Source organism: Archocentrus centrarchus, chromosome 16 (genome assembly GCF_007364275.1).
Source record: "Archocentrus centrarchus isolate MPI-CPG fArcCen1 chromosome 16, fArcCen1, whole genome shotgun sequence".
In the NCBI taxonomy this organism is placed as follows: domain Eukaryota; kingdom Metazoa; phylum Chordata; class Actinopteri; order Cichliformes; family Cichlidae; genus Archocentrus; species Archocentrus centrarchus.
The window spans coordinates 14,728,603-14,735,129 of record NC_044361.1 but is presented as its reverse complement, the minus strand read 5'-3'; positions in this window follow the sequence as shown (position 1 = coordinate 14,735,129).

The window sequence follows — 6,527 nt, the reverse complement described above, 5'->3', positions numbered from 1 at the left end:
CAAAAAATTGTTTGCAGCTTAAACCATGTTGTTAAAGCATCAGTCAACCATATCACAATATTAGGGGAGGGTTGTTAGTATACAGTAGTACATAACTACCTCCCTTTGATTCAACCTATGTATTATTGCTTTTATAAACAAGAATCAACAGTTGCCTTATGGCACTATCTACTGCAAGTTAAAGATTCCACAATATTAGAAAGAAACCCCCAACAATCACAAGATCCCATATGAGCAAACACTTGGGAGATAGTGGGGGCAAGATCCAGGCTCAGGGAGGGGCAGACATTTATGAGTGGTTGGGGTGATGACAGGAAAGGAGAAAAAAAAATCATAGTGCAACAAGGTCAAAACACAAGCTACAGGAGAGAGAGCACTTCTTCAGTAATTAGCTCTCAGCCTCATTCTCAGCTATTCCTCATTGCATATGTCTTCAAACCTTAGTCTTTCAGTATGAGCAACAATTTAATAAGTTCTGGACATCAGCCAGACTTTGCACATAAATATTTATGTGATACATATGAGATGGAGCACCAGAACCAAACGACTGCCTGGCTCCACTTGCTTCGATCTTTCTTGCCAACATCTGTGGAAACACTGTGATCTCTTCCTCTTAGTGCAGAGCGACTTGACAGCAGCAGAGGAGCCGTCTGTCACAATTATAGTGTCTATGTGTCGGCACGTTTGTATGTTTTTACACTGTTTCTTTTTCTAAATCTTGTTCACATTCCTTTTTTTGTGAGCAAGTAATGAGCATTTTTATGTTTTTAAAAAATTTTTTTTTATGTGCCTAAAAAACTTGACGTTGACTGTGTTATTTTCGAACGTCACTGCTCTGTTTGGTAAATGCATCAGTTATGCACCTTCACACACGCTCACACACCCCTCACCCTGAAACCTTGCACTCAAGGCTGACTGAAATAACAGGTGCGACAATGTTGTGGTGCCAGAAATCCTACCCGGGGCACTGATATAAATATAAATATTGTCATTCTCTTCTGATCTGCCCAGTCCAGGGCCATGCTGGCTGTCGCGCCCTGTTTTACTATGTCAAGATTGGACAAGAGTGCACATTCCCAGTACTACCCTGTGCTCAGGTCTGGAGGTTTCCAGATGCTAAAATCATTACATAACCAGTGCTGACTGTCTTCATCCTGGTGCTGATTAAATAACAATAGTGGAAAGAATTTAGAGGACAATCTGTATTTCATCATGGAGGCAAAGAATGGCAATACTTAAAAGGTCTGTCAACAAGTGTTCACAGAGCACCTATAACAGTCTACTGATCATTCTTCTGGTAGTTAATGGAAAATAATTATGTCTTTGGCATTCCTTTATTTGTAATGTCTGTAGTGATTATCAGAATGATTAATGTCAGAATTTTTTTTTTTTTTTTAATAATTTTTAATTAAATTTTTCAAGTTGACATACATAAATTAACATAACAGTTCAAATTCCCACCCATCCCTTACCCACACAATCGGCACATCATAAAACTCTCACACAGTCAAGGCAACATGGTCAATACATCACCAGTTGATATACAAGATAGTAAGCAGTGGCGGGTCTGTCACTAACAGTTTTTCATTGAAGGAATTTTAGTACAGGGTCCCATATTTTCTCAAACATATTGACTTTACCTTCATTGTAATATCTCAGTCTTTCCAGATGCAGAGTATTTGCTAGTTCCCCCAACCACAGATCAAATGTGGGCACAAAGTCCATTTTCCAAAATCTCAAAATCAACCTTTTAGCAATCACCGTACCAAACAAAACAGCCATTTTCTCATTTTTAGTGGCTGGTCGCATAGCACTGGAGACCCCAATGATGGCAATAAGTGATTCTGGGTCCCATTTCTTTCCAAAAGCTGTCGAAAAAAAAAGAAAAATTTTCTCCCAAAATGAGTGGAGCTGAGCACATGACCAGAAGGAGTGTGTCAAGTTACCAATAGCAGCTCGACAACGATTACAAATTGGAGACACGCTAGTAAAAAAAGTGCTCAGATTCTCCCTTGAATAATGGAGTCTATGTATTGTTTTGAACTGTATGAGATTGTGTCTAACATTGACTGAACAGTCCTGTATACTTTTCAAACCCTCCTCCCACAGTTCATCGGATAGTTGTTGCCCTAACTCATCCTCCCATGCCCTCTTTATCCTGGATGTGTCTACACGTATACTATTAAAGATCTTATAAAAGTGTGACACTGCCCCCCGATTGACAGGATCAAATTTATTTATTTCCTCCAGGGTTTCATGTCTCGTTAGAGTTCCAAAATCCGATACATTTTTCCTAACATAGTCCCGGACCTGCAGATAACGGAAAAAACTTGACGGTGGAAGATTATACTCAGAACATAACTGTGCAAAGGATGCAAAGGTTCCACCAACGTATAGGTCACCAATCACACCGATGCCCTTCATTCTCCATGTCCGAAAAACGGCGTCACTGAGACCTGGTGCAAAGGAGTGATTTTCACAAATAGGAGTATCAAAGTAAACCTCCGGTGCTTTTATAAAATTTTGTATCCGTTTCCAGATTCTGATAGTATTGTTAATGACAAAACTATTGGTATAGAGTGTTTTATTGACTTTAATGGGACTGTTAAGGAGGGCAGTTAAACACGAATTACAACAATGCAGACGCTCTAATGATAACCAGGTAGGACAGGACACATCGGATGAGGGCGGGCCCTTCCTCCACCACGCCAGGATGGATAAATGGCAAGCCCAGTAGTATTGCTTGAAATCTGGTAAGGAGAACCCACTCTCCATTCCTGGTTTACATAAGTGTTTTTTGGAAATTCTGACTTTTTTATAACCCCAAATAAAGGGAATAATAATAGAATCTAATTGTCTGAAGTAGGATACGTCTATAAAACATGGGATAGATTGAAATAAATGGAGAAATCGTGGTAACACCACCATTCTAATGGCATTGATCCTACCGGCCATAGATAGTGGGAGAGTTTTCCAGAAATCGATGTTCTGCTTGAGTTGTAAAATTTTACTCTGCCAGTTCAGCCGTAAAAGATGTTCTGGATTTTTTGTTACCAACACGCCCAGGTATGTGAAGGAGTCATGAGCTATCTTAAATGATGTGGACCTCAAATATTCTGAATCAGCCTCTGTAGTAAGCGGCATTAGTTCACTTTTGTCCCAATTAATAGAAAAACCCGAGAAACTGCTCCTCCGTGAATCGCCACCTTTTCGTGGTGGAGGGGTTTGTGTGTCCCAGTGATCCCAGGAGCTATGTTGTCTGGGGGCTTGTCCCCCTGGTAGGGTCTCCCATGGCAAACTGGTCCTGGGTGAGGGTCCAGACAAAGAGCGGTTCAGAAGACCCTTATGAGTGAAAAAACAAGGGAACAGTTTACCCTGCCCGGGATAGGGTTACCGGGGCCCCACCCTGGAGCCAGGCCTGGGGAGGGAGCTCGAGGGAGAGCGTCTGGTGGCCAGGCATTAGCCCGTGGTGCTTGGCCGGGCGCAGCCCGAAGAGGTTACATGGGCCCGCCCTCCTGCAGGCCCACCACCCGCAGGAGGTGTCGTAGGGGTCGGGTGCAGTGTGTGTTGGGCGGTGGCCGAGGGCGGAGGCCCTGGTGGACCGATCCCCGGCTGTCGAGACTGGCTATTGGGACATGGAATGTCACCTCTCTGGTGGGGAAGGAGCCTGAGCTAGTGCATGAGGTTGAGAGATACCAGCTAGATATAGTTGGGCTCACCTCAACGCATGGCCTGGGCTCTGGAACCAGTCTCCTGGAGAAGGGCTGGACTCTGTTCCAGTCTGGAGTTGCCCTCGGTGAGAGGCGGCGAGCTGGGGTGGGTATTCTTGTATCCCCCTGGCTTGCTGCCTGTACATCGGAGTTTTCACCGGTGGACGAGAGGGTAGTTTCCCTGCGCCTTCGGGCTGGGGAACGGGTCCTGACTGTTGTTTGCGCTTATGCGCCGAATGACAGTTCAGGGTACCCACCGTTTTTGGAGTTGCTGGGTGGGGTGCTGGAGAGTGCTCCATCTGGTGACTCCATAGTCTTGCTGGGAGACTTCAACGCTCACGTGGGCAATGACAGTGAGACCTGGAGGGGCGTGATTGGGAGGAATGGCCTGCCCGATCTGAACCCGAATGGTGTTTTGTTATTGGACTTCTGTGCAAACCACAGTTTGTCCATAACAAACACCGTGTTCGAACACAAGGATGTCCATAAGTGCACATGGCACCAGGACACCCTAGGTCGCAGGTCGATGATCGATTTTGTAATCGTATCATCAGATCTACGGCCGTATGTTCTGGACACTCGGGTGAAGAGAGGAGCTGAGCTGTCAACTGATCACCACCTGGTGGTGAGTTGGATCAGGTGGCGGGGGAAGATGCTGGACAGACCTGGCACACCTAAACGTATTGTGAGGGTGCGCTGGGAACGCCTGGCAGAAGCCCCAGTCCGGGAGATCTTCAACTCCCACCTCCGGCAGAACTTCGACAGCATTCCGAGGGAGGCTGAGGACATTGAGTCCGAATGGACCATGTTCCGCACCTCCATTGTTGAGGCTGCTGCTCAGAGCTGTGGCTGCAAGGTGGTTGGTGCCTGTCCTGGTGGTAACCCCCGAACCAGATGGGGGTCACCGGAGGTGAAGGGAGCCATCAAGCTGAAGAAAGAGTCTTATCGGGCTTGGTTAGCCTGTGGGACTCCGGAGGCAGCTGACAGGTATCGACAGGCCAAGCAGAATGCAGCTCGGGTAGTGGCCAAAGCAAAAACTCGAGTGTGGGAGGAGTTCGGTGAGGCTATGGAAAAAGACTTTCGGACGGCATCGAAGCGATTCTGGCAAACCGTCAGGCGACTCAGGAGGGGAAAGCAGTGCTTCACTCACACTGTTTATAGTGCGGGGGGGGGTGCTGCTGACTTCAACTGAGGCTATAGTCGGACGGTGGAAGGAATACTTCGAGGACCTTCTGAATCCCACTGACACGCCTTCTGTAGTGGAAGCAGAGTCTGGGGATGAGGGGGATGACTTGACCATCACTGGGGGTGAGGTCACTGAGGTAGTTAAACAACTCCTTGGTGGCAGAGCCCCTGGGGTGGACGAGATTCGCCCTGAGTTCCTGAAGGCTCTGGATGTTGTAGGACTGTCTTGGTTGACACGCCTCTGCAACATCGCGTGGAGACCTGGGGCAGTGCCATTGGATTGGCAGACCGGGGTGGTGGTCCCCATCTTTAAGAAGGGAGACCGGAGGGTGTGCTCCAACTTTCGGGGTATCACACTACTCAGCCTCCCCGGTAAGGTCTATGCCAGGGTGCTGGAAAGGAGGGTGCGTCCGTTAGTCGAACCTCGGATTCAGGAGGAACAATGCGGTTTTCGTCCTGGTCGTGGAACGCTGGACCAGCTCTTTATCCTCACAAGGATATTCGAGTGTGCGTGGGAGTTTGCCCAACCAGTCTACATGTGCTTTGTGGACTTGGAGAAGGCATTCGACCGTGTTCCTCGGGGTGTTCTTTGGGAGGTTCTGCGGGAGTATGGGGTGTCTGGCCCATTGTTGCGGGCCATTCAGTCCTTGTACAACCACAGTGAGAGCTTGGTCCGTATAGCCGGTAATAAGTCGGATTTGTTTCCTGTGGGTGTTGGACTCCGTCAGGGCTGCCCTTTGTCACCGATTCTGTTCATAATTTTTATGGACAGAATTTCTAGGCGTAGCCAGGTGGCGGAAGGCTTCTTCCTTGGTGGCCTCAGAGTCTCATCTCTGCTTTTTGCAGATGATGCGGTTCTGTTGGCTTCATCAGGGGGGGGCCTCCAGCTCGCAGTGGAACGGTTCGCAGCCGAGTGTGAAGCGGCTGGCATGAGAATCAGCACCTCTAAGTCTGAGGCCATGGTCCTCAGCCGGAAAAGGGTGGAGTGCCATCTCCGGCTCAGGAACGAGTTCTTGCCTCAAGTGGAGGAGTTTAAGTATCTCGGGGTCTTGTTCACGAGCGATGGGAGAAGGGAACGGGAGATCGACAGGCGGATCGGGGCTGCTTCTGCAGTGATGCGGACGCTGCACCGGTCCGTCGTGGTGAAGAGGGAGCTTAGCGTAAAAGCGAAGCTCTCGATTTACCGGTCGATCTACGTTCCTACCCTCACCTATGGTCACGAGCTTTGGGTAGTGACCGAAAGAATAAGATCGCGAATACAAGCGGCAGAAATGAGTTTCCTTCGAAGGGTGGCTGGCCTTTCCCTTAGAGATAAGGTGAGGAGTGCGGCCATCCGGGAGGGGCTCAGAGTAGAGCCGCTGCTCCTCCACATCGAAAGGAGCCAGTTGAGGTGGCTCGGGCATCTGATTAGGATGCCTCCTGGCCGCCTCCTGGGTGAGGTGTTCCGGGCATGTCCCACCGGGAAGAGGCCCCGTGGTAGACCCAGGACACGCTGGAGAGATTATGTATCTCGGCTGGCCTGGGAACGCCTTGGGGTCCCTCCGGATGAGCTGGAGGAGGTGGCTGGGGAGAGGGAAGCCTGGGCTTCTCTGCTTAGGCTTCTGCCCCCGCGACCCGGCCCCGGATAAGCGG